This window comes from Saccopteryx leptura, chromosome 5, assembly GCF_036850995.1.
Source record: "Saccopteryx leptura isolate mSacLep1 chromosome 5, mSacLep1_pri_phased_curated, whole genome shotgun sequence".
Taxonomy (NCBI): domain Eukaryota; kingdom Metazoa; phylum Chordata; class Mammalia; order Chiroptera; family Emballonuridae; genus Saccopteryx; species Saccopteryx leptura.
Window position 1 is genome coordinate 48792153 of NC_089507.1, and position 27663 is coordinate 48819815.

Genomic DNA, 27663 nt, shown 5'->3' on the forward strand with positions numbered 1-27663 from the left:
AGCAAACCCTAAGAGAGCTCTGTGACAACATGAAGTGAAATAACATCTGCATCAGAGACTTTGTTCAAACATATCATAGCTAAAAACTTCCTTCAACTAAGGCAGAAAAACATCTCACAAGGTCAAGAAGCACAGAGAACTCCATTAAAGAGAAAGCAAAAAAAATCTACACCAAGACAAATCATAATTAAAATACCAAAGCTAAGTGATAAAGAGAAAATATTAAAAGCTGCTAGAGAAAAAAAGACTATCACCTACAAAGGAGCCCCCATAAGGATAACTTCCGACTTCTTAACAGAAGCAATTTGAGGTCAGAAGGGAATTGCAAGAAATATTCAAAGTAATGCAGAACAAGAGCCTACAACCAAGACTACTTTATCCAGCAAAGCTATCATTTAAAATTAAAGGAGAAGAAAAAGCTTTCCAGAGGAAAAAAAAAAACCTCAAGGAATTCAATACAACCAAACCAAGGCTAAGGGGCCTGTTGTAAACAGATCAAAAGAAAAGGAATATAGCAAAAGAAAAATAGTTTTAAAGAATAAAATGGCAATAAACAATTACATTTCAATAATAACCTTAAATGTAAATGGATTAAATGATACAATCCAAAGACATAGGGTAGCTGCATGGATAAGAAAACGGGACCCATACATATGCTGTCTACAAGAGACACACCTTAAAACAAAAGATGAACATAGACTGAAGATAAAATGATGGAAAAAAATATTTCACGCAAATGGAAATGAAACAAAAGCTGGGGTAGCAATACTTATATCAGAGAAAATGGACTTTAAAACAAAGACTATAGTAAAAGATAAAGAAGGTCACTACATAGTGATAAAGGGAGCAATCTAACTTATAAAAGTTAAGATATAACTTTTATAAATACCTACGCACCTAATATAGGAGCACCTAAATATATAAAGCAGACTTTGATGGATTTAAAGGGTGAGATCAATAGCAATACTATAATAGTAGGGGATTTCAATACCCCACTAACATCACTAGATAGATCCTCAAGAAAGAAAATTAACAAAGAATCAGCAGACTTAAAGGACATACTAGATCAACTCGATTTAATAGATATCTTCAGAACCTTTCACCCTAAAGCAGCAAAATATACATTCTTCTCAAGTGCTCATGGTACATTCTCTAGGATAGACCACATATTAGGAAACAATAACGGTCTCAACAAATTTAAAAGGATTGAAATCATGTCAAGCACTTTCTCTGACCACAATGGCATAAAACTAGAAATTAACCACAACAGTAAAACTGAAAATACTCAAACACTTGGAAACTAAATAGCATGTTATTAAATAATGAATGGGTTAATAATGAGATCAAATAAAAAATTAAAAAATTCCTAGAAATGAATGATAACGAGCATATATCAACTCAAAATTTATAAGACACAGCAAAAGTAGTCCAGAGAGGGAAGTTCATAGCATAATAGGCATACCTCAAGAAGCTAGAGAAAGCTCAAATAAACAACTTGACCCTGCATCTAAAAGAACTAGAAAAAGAACAGCAAGTAAAGCCCAGAGCTAGTAGAAGGAAGGAAATAATAAAGATTAGAGCAGAAATAAATGACATAGAGGCTAAAGAAGCAATACAGAGGATCAATGAGACCAGGAGCTGGTTCTTTGAAAAAGTAAAAAAGATCGATGAACCCTTAACCAGACTCACCAAGAAAAAGAAGAGAGAGGACTCAAATAAGTACAATTAGAAACAAGAGTGGAGAAATAACAACTGACACAACAGAAATACAAAATATTGTAAGAAAATACTATGAAGAACTGTACGCCAAAAAACTAGACTATCTAGATGATATGGACAAAATCCTTGAAACATATAATCTTCCAAAAATTAATCTGGAAGAATCAGAAAACCTAAACAGACCAATTATAACAAATGAGATTGAAACAGTTATCAAAAAACTCCCAACAAAGAAAAGTCCTGGGCCAGATGGCTTCACAAGTGAATTCTACCAAATATTCAAGAAGGAACTAACTCCTATCCTTCTCAAGCTATTTCAAAAACTTCAAGAGGAAGGGAGACTTCCAAGCTCCTTTTATGAGGCGAGCATAATTCTGATTCCAAAACCAGGCAAAGACAACACAAAAAAGAAAATTATAGGCCAATATCCCTGATGAATTTAGATGCTAAAATTCTCAACAAAATATTAGCAAACCGGATCCAGAAATATATGAAAAAAATTATACACCATGATCAAGTGGGATTTATTCTGGGAGGCAAGGCTGGTACAATATTCGCAAATCAATCAATGTGACTCATCACATAAACAAAAGGAAGGAGAAAAACCACATGATAATTTCAATAGATGCAGAAAAAGCATTTGATAAAATCCAGCTCCCATTCCTGATCAAAATGCTCAGCAAAGTGGGCATACAGGGAACATACCTCAACATGATAAAGGCCATCTATGACAAACCCACAGCCAACATCATACTCAATGGGCAAAAATTAAAAGCAATCTCCTTAAGATCAGGAACAAGGCAGGGGTGGCCCCTTTCACCACTTTTATTCAACATAGTTCTGGAAGTCCTAGCCACAGCAATCAGACAAGAAAAAGAAATAAAAGGTATCCAAATTGGAAAAGAAGTAAAACTATCATTATTTGCAGATGATATGATATTATATATAGATAACCCTTAAAGTTTCAGTAAAAAAACTACTAGACCTGATAAATGAATTCAGCAAAGTGGCAGGATATAAAATTAATACTCAGAAATCAGAGGCATTTTTATACACTAAAATGAACTGTCAGAAAGAGAAATTAAGGAAGCAATTCCCTTTACCATTGCAACCAAAAAAATTAAGTACCTAGGAATAAATTTAACCAGGGAGATTAAAGACTTGTACTCGGAAATTTATAAAACATTGATTAAAGAAATCAGGGAAGATACAAACAAGTAGAAGCATATACTGTGCTCATGGTTAGGAAAAATAAACATCATTAAAATGTCTATATTACCCAAACAATTTATAAATTTAATGCAATACCGATTAAAATACCAATGACTTACTTCAATGATATAGAACACATATTGCAAAAATTTATATGGAAGCAAAAGAGAACACGAATAGCCTCAGCAATCTTGAAAAGGAAGAATAAAGTGAGAGGTATCACACTCCTGGATATCAAGTAATATTATAAGGCCATTGTATTCAAAACAGCCTGATACTGGCATAAGAACAGGCATATAGATCAAGGGAACAGAACTGAGAACCCAGAAATGTCCACACTTTTATGGACAACTGATATTTGACAAAGGAGGTAAGAGCATACATTGGAATAAAGACAGCCTCTTCAACAAATGATGTTGGGAAAATTGGACAGCTACCTGCAAAAAAATGAAACTAGACCACCAACTTACACCATTCACAAAAATAAACTGAAAATGGATAAAAGATTTAAATGTAAGCCGTGAAACCATAAGCATCTTAGAAGAAAACATAGGCAGTAAGCTCTCTAACATCTCTCGCAGCAATATATTTGCCGATTTATCTCCACGGGCAAGTGAAATAAAAGACAGGATAAACAAATGGGACTATATCAAACTAAAAAGCTTCTGCACAACTAAAGACAATAAGAACAGAATAAAAAGACAAACTATACAATGGGAGAATATATTTGACAATATATCTGATAAGCAGTTAATTAACAAAATTTATAAAAAACTTGTAAAACTTAATACCAGGAAGATAAACAATCCAATCAAGAAATGGGAAAAAGAAATGAATAGACACTTCTCCAAAGAGGACATACAGATGGCCAATAGGCATATGAAAAAATGCTCAACATTACTAATCATTAGAGAAATGCAAATTAAAACCATAATGAGATATCACCTCACACCAGTCAGAATGGCGCTCATCAACAAAACAACACAGAATAAGTGCTGGTGAGGACATGGAGAAAAGAGAACCCTCCTGCACTGCTGGTGGGAATGCAGACTGGTGCAGCCGCTGTGGAAAACAGTATGGAGATTTCTCAAGAAATTAAAAATCGAACTGCCTTTTGATCCAGCTATACCATTTTTAGGGAAAAAAAGAAGCTAGCTGAATTTAAGCTGGCCTAGATTTGGTCAGACATGATAATTATTAGGGCTATTAGTAAATATTCCAATTTTCTCCTAATAAGATTATATTTTCTTAGCCTTTAAAAATATGCATAATTCTGTGACTAGTTTTTCTCAACTGAATGGCTACTTGACTGAAGGAAAGAAAGAAAATAAATCTAGGAACTATAATGTTATATTATTAAAGTGGCTCATTAAAAATGTTGCCATAATGACTTATTGTTTAAGAAGTTCTTTCTTACTGATCATTATGACTACACAATTTAAGAATAAAAATAAATGCTAGTGTTATATTCTAAATGTATATAGAGTTAGCTGGTTTAAGTGCTTATTTATACATTCACTTGACATTTTTTTATTAAACATTCATTATTTTTCCTTTGATTGATTGATTTCTCCACTAACTTGTCTTTCAGTTCACTACTTATTTCATCCACTTGATCTAGTCTGTTTCTGAAGCCCTCTATTAAGTTTCTCAGTTCAGTTATTATATTCTTCAGCTCTATTAATTGTTTGGCACTTTTTAATATTTTCTTCTTCTTAGTTGAAATTTTCACTTTGTTCATGCATTGCTCTCCTGACCATGATAAATGTCTCTGTGACCTGTTATTTTGAATTTTTTGTTGTTGTTAGGGCAGTCACTTATCTTTGTTACATTAAGGTCAACTTCTGGAGATTTATCTTGTACTTTTGTTTGAAACATATGCCCTTGATTTTCCATAATTCTCTTTGTTGCCTTTTGCACATTAGGTAAAACAACTATGTCTTCCAGTCTTGACAGACTGGACTCAGGTAGCACAGGAAATTTCTCAATAAACCTAGCACATAGTTCTAGGAGGTTCTGAAAGCTTTGTGCTTACCAAAATCATTATCTTTGTCTTTACTGTCAGGTGTTTAGAATGTGCCAAGTCCTGTTTGTGCCCTAAAGGAAGAGGGAATTTCCACATGCACATCCAAGCTCCTGGAGGGCTACTAATTGTCTACCCTTTCCACTCCAAGATGTAGGCTAAATGAAAGCCTAGGAAAGTCAGGACATTAAAGATACAGTCTATCCCCTATCAGGAAGAAACTTCTGCCTGGGTATTTTTGCCTACTTGTACTATGTGATGTCAGGAGAAGCAGTAATGCTTGTGCATCCAAATGAAACTATTACCTCTTTGCTCTTTATGGTCCTATAGGATTCATAAATGCCAAGTTTTGTCAGCTAGATCAGGTAATTTGCAAAATAGTGATAGTTTTAATGTTTCCTTTTCTATGTGTGTTATTCATATCCTTTTCTTGCCTTATTACAATGGATACAATTGCCTTAAGCTGCATTGATTGATTTTTGAATATCAAAACTTTCTTGCCTCTCAAGCCTCACTGCATCTATGTGTATAGTGTTTTAAATTTAATGCTAAATTTTACTTTTTAATATTTTGTTTCATATAATTGAATACAAAATCATAATAGATACTGATTTGCAGGGGTTTTTGTACTTTATCAGATTTGTGTAATATAGTAGTGCTAGCTTCAAAAAACAATTTGGGAATTATACTCTCCTTTTTTTCTTTTCTTTCTTTTTTTTCTTTTTTTCTTTTTTTCTTTTATTTTTTTTTTATTATTTTTTTTTTGTATTTTTTTTTTCTGAAGCTGGAAACAGGGAGAGACAGTCAGACAGACTCCTGCATGCGCCCGACCGGGATCCACCCGGCACGCCCACCATGGGGCGACACTCTGCCCACCAGGGGGCGATGCTCTGCCCATCCTGGGCGTTGCCATGTTGCAACCAGAGCCACTCTAGCGCCTGAGGCAGAGGCCACAGAGCCATCCCCAGCGCCCGGGCCATTTTTGCTCCAATGGAGCCTTGGCTGCGGGAGGGGAAGAGAGAGACAGAGAGGAAAGCGCGGCGGAGGGGTGGAGAAGCAAATGGGCGCTTCTCCTGTGTGTCCTGGCCAGGAATCGAACCCGGGTCCTCTGCACGCTAGGCCGACGCTCTACCGCTGAGCCAACCGGCCAGGGCTTTTCTTTCTTTTTTTAAATTAAGTGAGAACAGGGAAGGCAGAGTGAGAGACATTCACATGTGCCCCCTTACTGGAATTTACCTGTCAAGCCCTCTAAGGGAATTCTCTGTCCATCTGGGGTATTGCTCTGTTGCTTTGCAATGGAGCTTTTTTAGAAACTGAGGTGGAGGCCATGGAGCCATCATCAGTACTTGGTCTCGCTGTAGCCAATGGAGCCATGGCTGTTGGGGGGGGGGGGGCAAGACACAGAGAGAGAGAGAGAGAGAGAAGAGGGAGGAGTGGAGAAGCAAATGGTCAGTTCTCCTGTGTGCCCTGACTGGGAATCAAACCCAGGACACCCACAGGCTGGTAGATGATCTACTACTGAGCCTACTGGCCAGGGCCTTTTTATTTTCTCAGAGATATTGTAGGGAATTAGTGTTAACACTGCCTTGAGATTTGACACAGTTCTCCAGTAAAATTGTCTGTACTTGGAATTATTTTGAAGATCTAAATTTACATATTTAATGTTTTTAATAGTTATAAGATTATTAAAATAATCTTTCATATTGGATTTTTAGTGGCATTTTTGTTTTCTGAAAAATTATCTCATTTCATCTTATTTATCAAATATATGTTTATGGTACTATTCATAGTACTCCCTTACTATATTTTTGATGTTTGCCTGGTCTATAGTAAAATTAGTTGTTTTTATTAATTATATTAGTAATTTGTATTGTCTCTCATTTTTTTCACTTTACTAGCCTTATAAGTGGTTTTAAATTTATATTTGTATTTCCAAAAAAACAAGATTTTATTGCATTATTCTTATTACAATTATATTAATTGCTGTTTTTTTTTCCATTTCAATATATCTTGTTATTTTGTTCTTTTTCTAGATTCTTAAGGTGGAAGCTTAAATTATTGATTTGAAACATATCTTTATTATAAGGGTTTTTCTGCTTTAGTATGTTAATATGTTAGATTACATTGACTGATTTTAGTTTATATATTTTAATCCACTCAATCTTTGTTACTTAATTTGTATACTAAGCAACTTAAATTTAAAATATTTCTTGAGGCCCTGGCCGATTGGCTCAGTGGTAGAGCGTCGGCCTGGCGTGCGGAAGTCCTGGGTTCGATTCCCAGCCAGGGCACACAGGGGAGGCACCCATCTGCTTCTCCACTCCTCTCCCTCTCTTTCCTCTCTGTCTCTCTCTTCCCCTCCCGCAGCCGAGGCTCCAATGGAGCAAAAGATGGCCCGGGCGCTGGGGATGGCTCCTTGGCTTCTGCCCCAGGCATTAGAGTGGCTCTCGTTGTGACAGAGCAATGCCCCGGATGGGCAGAGCATCGCCCCCTGGTGGGCGTGCTGGGTGGATCCCAGTCGGGCGCATGCGGGAGTCTGACTGCCTCCCCGTTTCCAGCTTCAGAAAAAAAAAAATACAAAAAAAAATATTTCTTGAAATATAGGGGTTAATTCTGCCATTTTATTTTTTTGTTTTCTATTTGTATCTCTCTTCTTTATATTTATTCTCATTTTTTCTGTCCATGTCTGTGTTAATTGGCAAATTTTATAATTCTTTTTAATTTATTTACAGTGTTTTTGAGTGTGCCTCTTTTAGCAGAATTTTTAGTGGTTGCTTTAGATATTACAATGAATATATAAAAATTATCTCATAACATTCTGCAACATTTAATTAACTATAAAAAGCATACTTAATTTTACCTTCTTTTGACTTTCCCATTTATAAATAGTCACACATTGCTTAACAATGAAGTATGTTTTGAGAAATTTGTCATTAAGTGATTTTGTCATTGTGTGAACATTATAGAGTGCACTTAAACAAACCTAGATGGTATATCCTATTACACACCTTGGCTATACAGTCTGACGTATTGTTCTTATTATACAAATCTGTACAGCATGCTACTGTGCTGAATACTATAGGAAGTTATGACACAATAATATTTGTTACTTGAACATATCAAAATATAAAAAAGATATGGTGAGAATATGGCATAAAGGATTTTAAAATGCTATACTTATCATAAATAGAGTTTGCAGGACTAGAAGTTGCTCTGGGTGGGTCAATGAGTTAGTGGTAAGCAAACGTGAAGATCTAGGTCATTAGTGTCCACTTTTACAAATGTTAAAAACACTAGACAATTAGTCTATACTAAATTTATAAAACATATTTTTATTCAATACTAAATCAATCTTAGATTATTGTAACATTTTTACTTTATAAACTTAAATTTAAAAAATTTTGACTAATGGATAATAACACTGAGCTTTAAACACATACACATTGTACAGGAATATATAAATGTTTTTCCCTGTATCTTTGTTGTAGATTAGTAACTATGAGTAATGTGTTGTTCTACAATATTATGACAACTGCAGTATCACTGGAAATACAGTAGGTAATTTTCAGCTCCATAATATTATTGGATCATCATTGTATGATACATGCTATTTGTGATTGATAGAAACATTGTTATGTGTTATATAAATGCATAATTGTCTTAAATATTACGTGGATAACTTTGATTTATCAAATTTAAAATTATTTCCACTTCTTGAATCTGTAGGTTTTCCTTTTCTGCCAGTATGTGAAGTTTTTGGCCTTGACAATTCTCTCCTTTTCTTATGGCACTCACATTACATGAATAATAGGTCTGAGAAGTCCCTGAGGCTCTGTTCATTATCTTTTGGTCTATGTTTTCTCTGTGGTTCAGAATAGGTATTTCTGTCATTTTATCTTCATATTTACTGGGTGGTGACATTTCAGTGTAGAAGGGTGGCTTGGTACAGACAGGTGTGTGTTGACGCCAGACTGTCTTTGTGGTCTTCTATGAACCACAGTAGGAAAACTAGAGATTGTTGCCTCCCTGGTGGAATACAAATCCTGGCTCTTCATTCAGCCTTTTCTGACATCAACTTGGCTGGGGTGAGGGTGGGGGTATAGTGCCTTGTTATAGCCTAGAGAGAATTCACATCCAGGCATCCTGCAAGGTCTTTGCTGACATGGGTGAGATGTCTCCAAAATTTCTTCTGTGGTGTTTGAATAGAGTAGAAGAGTTAGTTATTGCATAAGGCTTTCTGTTTCACTAGGTGACTCCTTTTCTGGCAAGAGAAAGCAGCATTTTGTTACAGCTTTTTTTTTTTTCTTTTTACTGTGGTCATCAACATTGCCAGGTTTTGGGCTTTTTATATTTTAGTCTGGTACATGAGACATGAAGAAAATCCAAAAAACTTTCTGCATTGTTTTTACTGGGTACTAAAGTGCCAAACTAGTCTTCTTTTTTCTCTTCAACTTTCAGTCATCCTATGTTTGCTTTATATAGAATGTCCAAAGTTTTCCATTGTATTGAGTGGGTAGAATAGTCAAAAGCAGGGGTCCCCAAACTTTTTACACAGGGGGCCAGTTCACTGTCCCTCAGACCATTGGAGGGCCGGACTATACAAAAAACTATGAACAAATTCCTGTGCACACTGCATATATCTTATTTTAAAGTAAAAAAAACAAAACAGGAAAAAATACAATATTTAAAATAAAGAACAAGTAAATTTAAATCCACAAACTGACCAGTATTTCAATGGGAACTATGGGCCTGCTTTTGGCTAATGAGATGGTCAATGTGCTCCTCTCACTGACCACCAATGAAAGAGGTGTCCCTTCTGGAAGTGCAGCGGGGCCGGATACATGGCCTCAGGGGGCTGCATGCGGCCCACGGGCCATAGTTTGGGGACTCCTGATCAAAAGGGGATTTTCAGTAATTTCAATTAGAAAAATCCTCTCTTTTGTGAATTTTTATACTACAAATAAAATATCTTTTTGGCTCATCTACCTCTAGCTTTAAAGCTTAATTAAAAATTACAGATAATAAATGAATATGTTTACTTATATATCTTTTATTCTTTCAGTATTCTCAATTCTTTCTGTATGCTCAACAATTTTTTAAATATTCAATTTGGTGTGATTATTAAAATAAAAAAATTAATTAGTGCTTAATATTCTGGTCCGTGACAATAGAAATATTTCACATTCTCTACTAACTGCCTTTTTAAAACAGAATTATGAGTGTCTCTATTTTGACTCAAGTTTTCTTGGACTAAAGTATTTTTAAGAAGTTATAAGAAACTGAGTATATGTCCAAAATCAAAACATATATATATATATATTATCAGAGAGAACAGCCTATTAATGTACAACTGTGAGAATGAGTTGGGGGTCACAACAACTTTTGAAGAGATTGGAAAATTTGAAAGTTATAGCCCAAACTGGGAGACACAATATTTAAAAACATGAACAAACATAAAAACATTTTTGTGTCAAGTTTAAAATAAAGACATGAGGATAAAAATCACTTTAGTTTTGTGTATTGGACAAAGTGCTTAACTATTTATGCCTGAATTATTTAATTACCCCAAAGTTCATTTGAATATTAATTTTTTTCTAAAAAAATGCATAGCATAGTATATTATACATTATAGGCACCTACCACATAATTGTTAATTATCACTATTCTGATTTTTTTCACTGTACTGCCAAAAATACAATAACAAGAAAAGAGCTGAAATGGAGGTATGTGAATTGCTGACAGAGATAGAGACTTCTAGTTGTTTGATGAGGCATTTTGGGAATTTTACATGCTGATTAAAAATATATGATCGTTAATTTATTTTTAAGAGAGAGATTTTCTTCCTGACTAAATTAATGTATCCTTATAACTAACTTCCCATCAGTATAGAGTGAGTGTCTCCCATTTTCCACACTAAAGAGATTTCTTTCTATGTGCCCTCTCCCTTCTTCCCTAAGGACTCTGAGGACAACATCAGTCAGGATTAAGCTACATTATACCCAGGATGCGCTGTTTAAATGCATCCAACTGAAACGACAGAAAGTGTAAGATTAAGATAGTCACTCATTTCAGCAGGTCACAAGCTGGATTTTGGAACTTTCAATAGTTTTGTGTTAAAATTCTAAAAGGTACAGTGTAGGAGCTTTTACTTTCTGTCATATAAGGTTCAAAAAAAGAGACCCTATGTTTGGTGACTAGGAGAACTTTTCCCCTTGACATTAAAACTTTTACATAAAAAAAAAATATTTTTCTAAGGTGACCAAATACAACAGCTTTGTGTTTATTCTTTCATTCCTTGTTCAAAACATTCTGATTGAAATCTATAGAAAAATATATTTCAAATTTAAATTATACATATACACATATATGTATGTGCATATATATACATATATACAGATATATAATTATCTGTATATATTTACAGATATATATATATACAGGATATAATAATCTATATATATACAGATATATATAGGATATAATTATTGCCATATTGTTTGAGTGTTCATTTAACATTATTGACATATTATTTAAATAAGTATTTATTGAGAGCCTTTCAAGTGCCAGAATGGTTCAATGTAGTTGCCAGGGATAAAGAGCTAAAATAGGTTCCTGCTCTCAAATTCACAGGCAAGTAGGTTAGGGCAGTCATTTCAAAAACTTACAAATGTGAGTTACATACAAACATAAGGAGCACATGCCAAAAATTTAGCTCACTAAGCAGAATGGCAAAGCTGGTTTAAAAGAGAATTTGAGTGACTAAAGTATATAGTCAATAAAGACTACTAAAGTTAGTTTGTAAAACATAGTTGCAAAATTGATTATAAAAAATATTTTTGAAATAAGTAAATCAGAAAAAAACTAAGAACTGCATGATTCCATACTTAGGTGGAACATAAAAACAAGACTAAGAGACATGGACAAGAGTGTGGGAGTTGGGGGAGGAGAGCAGAGAGAGGGAGAGGGGAAGGGGGAGGGGAGGGGCACAAAGAAAACCAGATAGAAGGTGACGAAGGACAATTTGACTTTGGGTGAGGGCCATGCAACATAATTGAATGACAAGATAACAAGGACATGTTTTCTTTGAACATATGTACCCTGATTTATTAATGTCACCCCATTAAAATTAATAATAAAATATTTTTGAGATGATCTTTTCTGCTAATGGAAATAATCAGAATTTCTATCAGACAAAAATTAATTGCAAATTATCAATATTCTTCAAGATAGTGTCTAACATTATAGATTTTAGACCATAATAGCAGCAAACAAAACAAACAGATGACCTTAGGCATACTTTTTTGAATGATTCCCTAGGTTAGCTTTGTAGTTCCGTGAACCTGCCGTATTTCTAACTGGATAATTTTTCTGAACATTAGTATGAGGAAGACAGCTAACTAGAGATTCTGAACAGTTTTGGAATGGTGTGAGATTCAGGAAATATTTGCCCAAGGTTTCCATCACAAAAGTTTCAAGTAATAGAATGAACTGAATAAAATAATTTCCAAATATTGACTTTCATCATGCAACCAATTTCTTTAAAAATGTCCTATATAATGCTCTAAATTTTATTATTTTGATCTAATCTATGTGGTAAATGCTTGTGATAATTTTCTTGACTACCCTGGTGGCCTGCAGTAATTAACTTCATTTCTTTGATAGCCCATCATTCTAATCTTCCTATATGCTATTTGGGAGGTGCCAGATACAGCTGCTGTCTTCTAATGTCTTCAAACCTTCATGTGGCTCAATACCCCTTATCTAATCCATGTCAATAGGGAGATTGCCAGCTTCCATGGTTATTATCTCAGCCCACCCTAGAATCAAGCAAGAATCTCAGAAGTAAAATCCTCTGCTGAGCCATCTGCTAATATAGGACAGTTTAAAATATTATTTGTATTTACTGTATCCCACAGGAAACCACAGGAAAATTTCCTCTTAGCTAAATCTGTGACATAGATATTAATGCTGAATTTTTAAAGCCAACATTTTTTTTTAATAGGAGATGCATAACACAGATCAACTCAATCAGGAATATATTTCAGCCCCCTATTCTCACACCAATTTATCTCTATGAGCAGATGTTAATATAAAAATAAAAATTACAATACAAAAATCACAAATCAACTCTTGAGTTAGTGGGCCAGCATCTTCACTTTTGAACATTATTATTCCCCATTTTCATTAGAAGCCTCTTTGTTGGAGGTTTCCAAAGAAAGACAGAAGGTTCAGACAGCTCCAGATAATGCTCCTTTACAGTTCAAACATTTATTGCAGGTTAGAATTTTTAAAATGTATTGGTGAAAATAACTAACCTGTGGCTATAGATTTTTTTTTCAAGGTTTTAGTACTGGATATGATCAACAAATAAAATATTCAAAACCTTTAACTTTGAAAATAGAAAACCTGTGCTAGGATTCAGAATGCTTAATTATTTCTACACTCTGCTCCATGATCCATATACAAGTCATCCCATTATTTTATTCTCTATAAAGTATTTCCAATGCTACAAAAAAAAATGATACTCTAAACCTCCAATAAAAAGTATTTCATCAAAGCTTTACCTATATCTGATGAGAAAACACATCTAGTATCTGGTGTTCCTTTAAAAAAGTGTAGGAAATCAGATAAGGGACTTTGTTAAAATTATTTTTAGTTATTACTATCCTAGTTATTTTATAACAAATCAAATGCATGTTTACTTCTAGGATACATTTTAAAGATTCTTCTTTTTTAACTCTCCTTTGAAAAATCTGCCTATCTCCAAGTCCTTAAAGCAAGTCCCCAGCTGCTAATAAAAGTAAGTTAATTTTTTAATGTTAATTATTATTACAAAAAATAAATTATTATATGGTACAATAGTAAATGTTTATTTCAATAAATTGAATTCATGAAAAGAAAAAAATAACGTTAAAATAATTGTTCTACTTTTTACTACCAGGAAACAGGTATCATTATTAAAATTAGGTTAGTATCGCCCTGGCCATTAGTCTCAGTGGTAGAGCGTCAGCCTGGCGTGTGGATGTCCTGGGTTTATTCCCAGTCAGCACACATAGGAGAACTGACCATCTGCTTCTCCACCACTTCCCCTCACTTATCTTACTCTCTCTTTCTCTCTTCTTCCCTCCTGCAGCAAAGGGTCGATTAGAGCAAGTTGGCCCTGAGCACAGAGGATGACTCCATGCCCTCTGCCTCAGGTGTTAAAAAATGGTTTCAGTTACATAGGAGCAAGGGTCCCAGATTGGCAGAGCAGTGCCCCCTAGTGAGCTTGCAGGGTATATCACAGTTGGGGCATATGTGGAGCCTGTATCTGCCTCCTCTCCTCTCACTAATGAAATAACTAAAATAAAATAAAATAAATTGGATTAGTATATTTTCAAGCACCGTTATTTGTTTATAGAAAAACTAGGAGAGCCAGATAATTTAAAAAACTTCTACAAAAATTTAACCATATTATGTGGAGTAATTTTTTAATATGGATTATTTATTGTTTGTTATTATTATAAGTACAAGAATAAATCTGAATTAGAAGTGAAGAAATGGCTAAAATTCACATAGTGAAAGGGCAAAGCAAAGGATACTATTTTGTAAAAGATTTCCTTAACTATTAAAAAGAAAGATATTGTAACAAAAATTAATGTAGTTAAAATCATATAACTTTCAAATATATGTCTTGATTATAGGCACATTTGCCTTCCTCCATGAGGAGGTCCTTAATCTTTACATATTTGCTCCTGTTCTCAGCTCTGATTTATTGTTAGTTTGTTTGTTAGTATCATTTTTTTTCAGCCAACCTTTAAAATTTTATTTTCTTAATAATAACTCGAACTATTATCTAAAAATTATTCCATATTTAAATGAAATGACTGCTTACACGGGCTTCTTCATTTTCAAGTCCTTTATTTTTTTACATCTTAAATAGTTAGATTTCTTGGTCTCATTTCTTTCTTCCAGTCTTCCTGTCATTTCTTAGTGTCTATGTCAGCGAGCAGCTTTTTTCTCTTATCAGGTTCCTCATCAAAATTCTTCATCCCTTCCTTCCTCCCTCTCTCTCTTACTTCCTTTCCTCCGCCCTGTCTGTCTCCCTTTCTCCCTCCATCCCTTCTTTTCTGACAGCCGCCCTTACTCCCAGTCTCCTTCCCCCTTCCTTCCTCCTTCTCTTTCTTCCTCTCTTCCTTGCTGCACACCTTCATTCTCTCCCTGCTTTTTTTTTCAATGCTTTCTAACCTATTTTTATAAGATATTGAAAAATTTTATCGACCATTTTCACCAATGCACTTTTGAAGATTTATACTTTTTCCATTTGCTCTCTTTTTCTTTCTTTCTTTCTTTTTTTTTGTTTCCAATAATAATGAGAACCAAGGTCTGTAACAGATGTAGCAGTAACTTCCCTGCCCTGTGCCTTCTGCTCTAGCCCAAGTCTAGGGTAACCAAATACATTTAACCCACATTTGAAAAGAAGGCCATTTTGAATGTCACCTATCAGTATCCATCTACACAGAAGATACCAATCGAGGCCAGGATCTCAATCTAACATTTCCTCTAAGGGAAGTTAACATGGTAATACAAAGAAATGAACAATTTTGAACCATCTTATTGTTTTCCTGGCAAGAGGCTCATGGGAGATCAGTGGTCCAGTAAACACAACATTGTCAAAAATATATTTGAACAAGAAAAAGAGAAAAGAATAGAAAGGTTGGCAGGGCTTGGCTCACATATAATTCAGTCCTTAAATCTGAAGGCTCTTAATTTGCTCATATGTGCATTTGCTCTCTCTTTTCTTTTTCTTTTAAACTTTAATATTTTTTTCTTTTTAGATGTTATCAATTGATTTAAGGAGAGGGGAGAGAGAGAGATAAAGAGGTAGGGTGTGATGCTGGGGTCCAGCCCCGGGGGGAATCCAGGGGTCCCACAGGAAGAGACGGTGTCGGCGAAATCAAGTGAGAGAGCCGAATTCTTTTCTTTCTCTTTATTCTCTAGTTAGCATTTACTGCCAGGCATCTCTGCCAAATGCTGGTCTAGCTTTCTTTTTATGCACACACACTAAGTTACAATTACATAGTATTTTGTTTCACTTTGGTTACATATTTCCAGATAACAGTTAATTCATATCTATAAGCTACAAATCAGGTGGTAAGTCATTCAAAGTACAGATATACAATAACTTGAATAGCAATAACAATATCAGTACAAACTTCTAAAAGATTAGTACTAATTAATAACTCTACTTTACTGTTGTTGTGAGTCAAGGGCGCAGAGAGAGATTAGCAGACGAAATCATCAAGGACTAGCAAAGGACCACCACTTGCTCAGGCAAATGGCCTTGAGTTCATGCAGTGTCCTAATTTTTCTCACAAGACTTCAAAAGGCCTGCTTATTAAGAAATTGTCATAACATCAAGAGTAACTTTTGCTTAAAGATATATAGAGTGCACCTCCAAGATAGCTTAGTAGCAACATAATATCAGAAGGCATTAATTGCTATTGCTTCTATGGATCCCCCCACATTCCTCTCATTATCTGAAGGGAAAACCTGGGAAAGTACATAAATCTTATGAGAATGTCTCACTGAGAAAAGCCCAGCAACTGCCTTCAGTCACAAAACAAGTCTCTTAGCAAAACATTCTTTTCTTGCCAGCTGCGCTCCCATCCAAGGCCACGCAACGGGCCACTCCACTACACCTTACCTAAGATTCTATTGTCTAGTCAAATTTTATTTATTAACCATATTCATACACTAGTTAAGTTCTAACTTTATTCTTTCTAACATGATTAATAAGAAAAAATTCTCCTACAAACTTAACCCTTTACGAGGGATATCATAGCCAGCCTCTTATGTTTATGAGCCCAGTTCAAGGGGCTTACAGGCTTTTCTGTGGAACTCACACCCTCTGTCTCATTTCCAAAGAAATTACTACAAATCTACAGGGAAAGCACAGTACTATTATCCCTGTGCCGTAAATAATAGCACACACCCAGAAAAGGGGGGATATAAGGCCAGATTAATTCAAAAAGTCAAAGGGGGAAGTATCGTTGTGCTTTTCCTTTGCGGTAACTTTGTCAGCCCGCAGCCATTGGTCTTCTCTGCTGTGACTTTGTCAATCAGCAGTTTTTGATCTTCTTCTGCTGTGACCTTTTCAGCCAGCAATTGTGGGTCTTCTCCTGCTGTGACCTTGTCAGCCAGCAGTTGTGGATCTTCTCTGCTGTGACCTTGTCAGCCAGCAGTCATTGATCAGCTCCCGACAGTGTGAAGAGTAGGAAGCATCAACTCAGAGTAGTTGCTTTTCATATGGGGCAAACAGAGGGTTTTGAACTGGCAACTTCAGTGTTCTCAGTCAACACTATATTCACTGTGCCACCACAGATCTGGCATTTTTGTTTTGTTTTTCTTTTTAAAAATAAATAATAATATACAGTATAAAATAGGGTTGCTACCTAAACCTGTTAAGATTTTACTTGGAATCTGGAAGAAAGATAAATTATTCAAATATACTCTTAACTATAAATTCACAGTACACTGGAAACTTCAATTGATTCACATATGCCTCAGAAGAACAACATATTCACATTAGTATGAATATCTTATCCTTATATAGGGTGCAAAGATAAAATACAGGTCACTAATTAAATTTGAATGTCATGCAAATATCAGTTTCTTCTTTTTACAGTATCTTATGGTATATATTTACACACAAGGAAGAAAGAAAGAAAGAAAGAAAGAAAGAAAGAAAGAAAGAAAGAAAGAAAGAAAGAAAGAAAGAAATATATTTGACATTCAAATTTGACAGGTGGCTTGCATTTTTATTGGCTAAATTTAGTAACCCAATTTTTAAGAAGACCAGAAAAATATAAAATAAAATAAGGTAAGAAAATCCAAAACCATTAAAATTGACAATTTATCATAAACTGTTATAGACTAAATGTTTATATTGCCCCCTAAAGCCGTACGCTGAAATCCTAACCCCAATGTTATAGAATGTGATGGTAATAGAAGTTGCAGTCTTTGAAAGTAATTAGGAATTAGAGCTCCTATATAGTGGTTGCACTGTTAATAGAAGTTTGAAAATATAGTATTAATTCGTTATCTAGATGTGGGAAAACAGACATCTGTTGCACAGCAACTGCTTGGTGCATGCATGATATAGTTTTGAAACATATAGAAATAAATATTGGAACCAAAGAAACCATATTATATAGCAATATTGCAATGACCTTTAAAAGTAAAGTGAATACGTATAATTAAATTTGTGAATTTAGCTTGCATTTTTTTATTGAAATCAAATGTATCAGTATGTGATCATAAAGTGTAGTGGTAATATTATGATCCTTCTCTATCTCTCTGTTTGTCTCTTTCTTTCCCTCTTTCTCTCTTTTTCTCTGTTCATACTCTCTCTCTTAGTTGGTGACCCGACAGTTTACGTGCCAGATTTTTAAAAGATTGCTATCCTGGATCTTTAAGTTCTCACTCTGCATACATTGGCCCTAGTAACAACAGCCATATATCCAGATGTATTTGGGAACAGTCCTCAAGAACAGTGAAAACTTCAGTGAGAAGTTAAACAAATGTTTAAAACAAAGTGATCAGATAGGAGAGTAAGTCACAGGTTCTTGGGTAACATTATGTTTTTTCTTTTCTTTTTTTTTTATTTTAAAGTGAGAGGAGGGGAGGTAGAAAGATAGACTCCTGCATGCATCTTGACCAGGATTCACCTGCCAACCCTGTCTGGGGAAGATACTGGAATCAGCTGAGCTATTCTCAGTGTCAAGGCAGACACTTGTTCCAGTCGAGCCACTGGCTGGGAGAAGGATAGAGAGAGAGAAGGGGGAGAGCGAAGGGAAGAGAAGCAGATGGTCACTTCTCACATGTGCCCTGCCCTGGGATGGAACTTGGGATGCCTGCATGCCAGGCCAGTGCTCTATCCACTGAGCAAATTGGTCAGGGCCAACATTATGTTTTAGACTCACTACTGAAAAGGGAAATACCTATTTCTCATCCTCTTTTCCATATTTTCAGGACATATATTTAGTGAAATGTTTTGAAAATCAATAAGCATAACCATTGGAGAGAAACATTTTTGCTCTCTTAGGTCCTGACATAAAAAAATAAATACATGAGATATTAATAAACACTGTAGAGATCAGAAATTTAGTCAGGCATGAGAAAATCCTGAAGAAAATATTTTAAAGAATAATATCACAGTCATTATATATGGGACAGAATACATCAATGACATTAATACAGATAAATAAAGGAGGGTACATTTTTAAGAAAAGTAAAATTAGTTTGAGGATTAATCCAGAAAGTCATGGGTTAAATTAGAGAAAATTTTAGGCCTGAAATCAAATTAATTGGAAGTAAAGCTCACATGAACATCATCCAATTCTTTTGGAATATCAGAAATTATAGTAAACAGATTATTATTGTCCCCAAAGAAGGCTAACTGCCTGACCAGGTGGCAGCACAGTGGATAGAGTATCGGACTGGGATGTGGAAGACCAAGGTTCAAGATGCCGAGGTTGCCAGCTTGAGCGCATGCTCATCTGGCTTGAGAAAAAAAAAAACAAAACAAAACAAAAAAAAAACAAAAACAAACTCACCACTACATATGCATGTGAGCATCTTTCTCACATCTAAAGAATGTTAAGACCAACCTACGAACACATTTAATGGATGGAAGTCTCAATACCTGCATGAAGCTTAACCTCACCATGTATCAACCAGACTACAAAGCCATCAGCAAAACCATATAGCACCAGAAGTCACATTAATGGTAAGAAGTACTTTAATTATCACTGGTTAGCAACAGCATAACAAAGTTATTAAAAAGAATTCAGAGACTGATTGTACTTTAAAAGTGTTGGTCTTACACAAAATACACACATTTACTTGTATTTACTGTTAAACATATTGTATGGATCTCATAAAATTACATTTTAAAATATGTAGCATTTATGGCTCTCTCAGCCAAAAAGCTTCCTGATGGCTGGTGTAAACCATAAGCCATTGATGAGAAAAACTGAAGAACACACAAATAAATAGAAAGATATTTTGTGCTCAGACTGGAATGATTAACATTGTTAAAATGTCTATAGTATCCAAAATAATCTACCAATTCAGGGTAATTCCCATCACAATTCCAATTGTAATTTTCTTCAGAGTAATAGAACAATCAACACTTAAATTGTATGCAACCATGAAAGATGACAAATGTGAAAGCAATTTTAGGAAAGAAGAGTAAAGCAGGAGGCATGACCTTCTCTGATTTTAAACTATATTAAAAGTTATGGTAATCAATCAGTGTGGTACTGGCATAAAAAAGAGACACATAGATTATTGGAACAGAATTCTGAATGCACAAATAAGCATATACCTATATGTTCAAATAATTTATAAAAACAGAACTAAGAATATACAATGTTGAAAGGATTTTCTTTAGTAAATGCTACTTAGAAATCTGAACAGCTACATGCAAAAGAATAAACTAGACCACTATTTTACACCACACACACACACACCAAATAACACATGAAGGTGTGACCTTAAACCATAAAACTTCTAGAAGAAAATATAGGTTGTAAGCTTCTTGGCATTGTTCTTAGTGATGATTTTTTGGTGTTGACACCAAAAGCAATGGTAACAAAAGCAAAAGTAAATAAGTGGGACTATATCAAACTAAAAGTTTCTGAACAACAAAAAAGAATATCAAGAAAGAGAAATGAAACCTTTCAAATGAGAGAAAATATTTTGGGTTAATATCCAAAATAGCATATAAAGAATGCATACATCTCATTATCCCAAAGAAAAAAAATCTGATTAAAAATATACAGAAAAACTGAAAAGAGAAGTTTCCAAAGAAGACATACAGGTGGCCAACATGTACATACATAAACATGTGTTCAATATCACAAATTGTCAGAAATATGTATATCAAATCCTCAATGAGGTCAAGTCACAAACCATTAGGAAAATGTAAAGCAAATCTTCATGTTCGAATGGCTATTATTGAAAGGACAAGATATAACAAGTGTAGAAGATACTGTGGAAAAAAGAGAACTCTCATGCCCTGATGGTGGGAATGTAAACTGGTGCAGCCGCAATGGAAAACAATATAGAGGATCCTCAAAAATTTTAAAAAGGAAATGTTGCCATTGGTGATGACATGGATACGTTTTGAAGGCATTGTGTGAAGTGAAATAAGTCAGAGAGAGAAAGACAAGTACCATATGATCACACTTACATGTGGAATCTAAAATATTAAAAACAAAAAACAAAAACCTGAGCAAATAGAGAACAGATTATTGTTTATAAGAAGCAGAAAGTGAGGTTGGGCAAAATGGATGAAGGAGATCAAGGCATACAAATTCCAGTTATCAAATAAATAAACCCTGGGAAAATAATCTACAGCATGGTGATTATAGTTAATAATACTATATTGCATATTTGAAAGTTGCTAGGGGGAAATTCTTCCAAGTTCTCATCACAAGAAAAAAAAATTACACTTACGTATGGTGATAGATGTTAACTAGACTTATTGTGTTGTTCATCTCACATATATATAACAATAGTAAATTTTGTTATATGATTGAAACTAGTATAATGTTATATGTCAATTTTATTTGAAGTACATATTTATAATACATTATCAATATTCAACTATAAAATGATGGCTCTTTATTTATTACTGGTAGCACATCTTCAAAATTGTGCTACCAATTATAAGATTAACATTCCCCTATTACAGTTTTTATCAATATTTCTTCTTGTAATATTATTAATTTACTGGGAATTACATGGATTATAAAATTAACATTATACACTGCTTAATATATACATGACAAACATTTAACTGTCAGAAAGGACACAAACTATAAGAAATATTTACTTTCAATGGCTTTTATTTCCTCTTCATTTGTGTGTTAAGTATTGGAATTGAAGAAATTACAGAGCAAATAATGTGAAGGAGTAATGAATCTGTCTATTGTCACCCCTTTGGTTCCTCACTGATCCAAAGAAAGCTTATAAAAAATATCCATTACTCCTGTTTCTGTTCGAAAGATTTATACTTGTTTATTTATATTTGTCCTTCAGTTTTGCATCTCGTTTTTCCCATCTGTTAAGAAATGGCTCCCATAGATCTCTGATAATTAAACATTCTAACACACACACACACACACACACACACACACACACACACACAATGTGGATGAGCAGGCTTCACTAAGAATGTCAAAGCTTTCAGACAGATAATGACATACATCTAATGATTAAGATTGAGCATAGAAAACAGTAATTTATTTCATATAGTAATCTCCCATAATTTTTAGCAATCCTGTTTTCTATCTCTATATGTCAGACATTGCTCCAAAAATAGTCTCTCTTTCTCTTTTTTTTTTTCCCAGAGTCCACTGGTTAATCTATACTTTGAGCTAAAATAGAAATCCCCAAAAGAAATCCCCCTCTCTTCGCCATTAGATTACAAACGTTGGCCTTTGTGCTGATTAGTCTTTAAAATAAACTCTTCAAGGTACTCTTGATTGGTATTCACTTCTGTCTCTCCCACCAGGCTGAAAATTTCTTGAGATAAAATGTTAAGGTGCATTCCTGTAGTTTAGCACTTAACACAGTATGTGGGGTGAAAAGTAACTGTTAATAGAATAAATAAATGCCTAATTTATGAGAAGTTCATAGAACTCTTACCTTTGAGAAGTTACCTGCTTACATCAGAAGAAAGCAATCTGTTATTTCTTGCTGATGTTAGACATTGCCTAGGATGTTGGCACAGATTAAATAAAATTTAAAAAATAGTAAAATGGAAACATTTTGAGTTCACTGAATTGCATAGCTTAATAACATGATTTAACAATGCTTCTCAGAATCTTCTCAATATTTCTTTCTGGAAGTTTCCTGGGGTTCCTAATCTGGGCCTTTGGCTTTAGAATACTTGCAGTGGCTCTAGTTTTGTCGGCATTTCCACAGCAAGGAGTCCACAGACATATGGAGGACATAGTCATCTAGAGCCGGAACTTCTTCTTAGATTACACATCACATAACTCTGCTTTTTAAATTCTCTGCCTACAGACCCACAAGATTACTGCTGGACCAGATTATCATCTTCCCTCCCTACTCTAAAAGCTATTCATTCAAAATATTACTTTGGGTTTATTTTTTTAAATTTATTTATTTTTTTTACAGAGAGAGAGTAAGAGAGAGGGATAGATAGGGACAGGCAGACAGGAACAGAGAAAAATGAGAAGCATCAATTATCACTTTTTCATTGCGACACTTTAGTTCAGGGGTCGAGAAACTTTTTGTCTGAGAGAGCAATGAATGCCAAATATTTTAAAATGTAATTCTGTGAGAGCCAGTCTATATGTTTAACACTAAATACAAGTAAATGTGTGCATTTTATGTAAGACCAACACTTTTAAAGTACAAGTCTTTGAATTCTTTTTAATAATGTTATTATGCTGTTGCTAACTAATGATGAATAAAGTACTTCTTATCATTAATGTGACTTCTGGTGCTGCATGGTTTTGCTGATGGCTTTGTAGTCTGGTTGATACACGGTGAGGTTAAGCTTCATGCAGGCGTTGAGACTTCCATCCATTAAACACGATCATAGATTAGTCTTAACATTCTTTAGATGTGAGAAAGACTGCTCACATGCATACGTAGAGCCAAACATTGCCAGTACAGCAATACTCACATGCTGCAGTGTGTGATATGTGACGGGAAGCGCGTTCCAAGTTTTGACAATCAGCTGGTCTGCGGGTTGAAGGTTTTCATTACTCCCAATTTGTGTTTGCTTGCCAACTCTGCTTGCTATCATGCAAGTCTTTCCAAATCTTCATTCAGTGACTTGAACTTATTCACCCACATGTCTGAGGCCTTCAGGTCTGCAGCTTATTGCTCAAAATCTCTGACAGAGATACTGGGGATGTTACTCAGGTCGACGCTGTCCACTGCACACTTGGGTGGATTGGCAATTAACTTAAAAAGACAAGTGCGCTCACAAAATTATCCAAACTGCGCCTTGAATGACTGCAGGAGATTAGATGTGAAGCCGGCTAGCTGCTGGAGATCAAGATGTTGAGCAGGGTCACTTGCTGTGCATGCATCTTTAAACTCTCCCAGTTTTTCAAAGTGTAGGAAACTGCTTGTTTTAATATGGGCGATGAAGAGTTCCAGCTTGTTTTCAAGTGCAAACACTGCTTGTTGAAGGGATAAGACTGTATTTCCAACGCCTTGTATTTTTACATTGAGCTGCTTCAGATGTTCAGTCATGTCCACGAGATAGTAGAACTTGAGGAGCCACTCAGTGTTAGCTAACTCAGGATGCTCGATGTTTTTTTATTTCAAGAAAAGTCCAGATTTTGGTCAGACAAGCTGGGAAGCGGCTGAGCACCTTCCCTCTTGACAACCAACGCGTATTGCTGTGCAGAAGCAGACCAGAATAATTATTCCCAGCTTCATCCAGCAGTGTTTTGAACTGGCAATCATTTAAAGCTTGGGCCACAATAAAGTTGACCACCTGAATGACCAGCAACATCACCTCACCAAGCTGCTCACGACACATCTGAGCACAAAGCACCTCCTGATGTAGGATGCAGTGAAAACTTAGGATGGGTCTCTTTTCATGTTCACAAAGAAGTGCTACGAATCCTGTTTTTCCCCACCATGCACGGAGCACCATCAGTACACACCGAAATAAGTTTATTCATTGGTAGATTTTTTTCTTTAGTGAACTCAGTGAAAGACTTGAATAAATCCTCCCCTCTTGTTGTCTCTTTTATAGGCAAAACAGTAAGATTTTCCTCATGTTGTGTGTCACCAACAGCATACCTTGCATTCATGCTGAACTGGAATAAATGGCTCATGTCTGTTGACTCATCCAAAGTGAGAGAAAAGAATGGTGCTGCATTTATGTCCTTCACTTGTGTTGCCTCAATTTGATTTGCCATCATGATGATACAATTGTGAAGTTCTTTCTGACAGAGGCATGTCTTTTATTCATTTGATTATTTTGTCTTTATCTGAAAAGTCCTCAAAAAGTTCATTGGCAACATCAAGCATGAATGTTTTGGCATACTCCCCATCTGGGAATTGCTTTCCGTTTCTTACAATTGCTAAAGCACCAGGAAAGCTAGCTCAATTCCAATCACCTTGTTGGGTCCAAACACGGAGTTGCTGCTGACAAGCCTGCACTCTGCATAGTAGCTCTTGACATGCTTTCTGCCTGCTGTCCCCGCTGGATATTTTGATGCCAATGTACTATGGTGTGTGTTGAAGTGCCGCTTTATATTTGACTGTTTCATTGATACAGTTTTATCATTGCATATTAGACACACTGCAGAATCTGCTCTCTCCACAAAGGTGAATTCCTCTGTCCATTCCTGCTGAAAAGTACGATCCTCCTCATCTTTTTTTCTTTTAGCCATCTTTTTCGTCAGTTGGGTTTCTACAATTAGCTAGCTGACTACTTGATTAAAAGGAGGGAAGTTTACTTCCTGACCTCACAATGACTCATGTATGTTACACATTATTCAATAAAAATTTGGTGTTGTCCTGGAGGACAGCTGTGATTGGCTCCAGCCTCCCGCAACCATGAACATGAGCGGTAGGAAATGAATGGATTGTAATACATGAGAATGTTTTATATATTTAACATTATTATTTTTTTATTAAAGATTTGTCTGTGAGCCAGATGCAGCCATCAAAAGAGCCACATCTGGCTTGCGAGCCATAGGTTTCTGACCCTTGGTTTACACTGTACTGATCTATGAACACCTTTGTTAAAATTTTTTCTTTAAAATTTTTTGATTTTTATTGTAAATGGGATTGCTTTCTTAATTGATCTTATTGATAGTTCATTATTAGTTTATAGAAATATGGCAGGTTTTTGTATATTGATTTTGTGGCCTGCAACTTTACTAATTGTTTATCACTTTTAACAGATTTTGGTAAACTCCTTAGCATTTTCTATATATAATGTATTATCTGCAAATAGTGACAATTTTATATTTTCCTTTCTGGTTTAAATGCCTTTTATTTATTTTTCTAAATAATTTTTTTGGTGAAGAAAATACTATGTTGAGTAAAAGTGTATGAATGGGCATTTTTTTTCATTCCTGATCTTAGAAGAAAATTTTAAATGTTTCATTGTTGATTATGAATTTAGGTGTGGATTTGTCATATATTGTTTTTATTATGTTGAGATATGTTCCCTCTATACCTACCCACTTAATCGTGTTTTTATTATAATTGGAGGATGAATTTTGTCAAATGCTTTTCTACCTTTATTAAGATTATATTATTTTTGTCATTTACTTTGTTAATTTGGTGTATCACACTAATTAATTTGGGGATGTTGACCCATCCTTGTATTCCTTGAATAAATCCTGCTTGATCATTGTGAATAATTTTTTAGTGTATTTTTTAGTTTAATTTTCTAGTATTTTGCCAGAAATTTGTATTTATGTTTATCTGGGATATTAGTCTGAAATTTTTGTTTTTGTATTGCATCCTTTTCTGGTTTTGGTATCAGAGTATTGCTGACTCAGTTAAATCTTTAAATAATCAATGTTTACATAAATTTCATAAAAGAAGCCAGAGAGCATATATTATTTCCAGTGACCGAGGGAAATAAAAACTTTTCCAAATATTAAAGAGGAAGTTCATTGGTCTAATATTTTCTGTTGCTAATTAATTTAGCATTAATTTAAAATATGTTTAATGACTGACACTGTTCTAAATGTTTTAAAAATATTAACTTGAAACTCATGTCAATACCATAAAGACTACTCTCATTAGCTTAATTTGGACATGAGAACATTGTAGCACAGGTAAATTACATTATTAAATGTCTCAAAAATTATAAAAGTAATAAGTGAAGGAACCAGCATTCTACATAATCTTGACCAGTTACTGCTATTGTCATCTTTTTGAAGCATAAACCACAATCAAAGATCAGATAAATAGTTTGAACCCATAATTTCTGAGCTCAACCACAATGTTTTATATCACCTTATTAAAACAACTTCTTGAGATTTGTTGAAAATTTATTAATAATGTAATGCTGACTATGAGTACTATAAAGAATTAGTTTTATTGTGAGTTACAATGGAACACAATAAAGTAGTTTCTCTTAGAGGAAAATGTGTCTTTGTATCTTTTTAGGTGATCTAGTATCCATATCGTTGTGTTGTGTGTTTTTTTTTTGTTTTGTTTTTTTTTTTAAGTGAGAGGAAGGGAGATAGAGACAGACTCCCCCATGTGCCCTAACCAGGATCCACCCAGCAACTGTCTGGAGCTGATTCTGAGTCAATGAAATTATCCTCAGTGCCTGAAGCTAATGCTTGGATCAACCAAGCTATCATCAACACCTGGGGCAGATGCTTGAACCAATTAAGCCACTGGCTACAGGAGTGGAAGAGACAGAGAAGGGGGAGATGGAAGGGGAAATAATCAGATGGTTGCTTCTCCTGTTTACCCTCACTGGGAATCAAACCTGGGACATCCATATGCCTGGCTGTCACTCAGTCAATCATCCAGGGCCAACATAGTGTTCTTGAAGTGCTCCTTCTGATACATATCACCATTTTATTTATTATAATAAGGATTTAACAAATGATTATCTGTGTCTTGAAGGAGTCAAAGTCTCTTCCACATTTTGTACCCCCTAATTGATGGCAGATCTTCAAAAATCATTA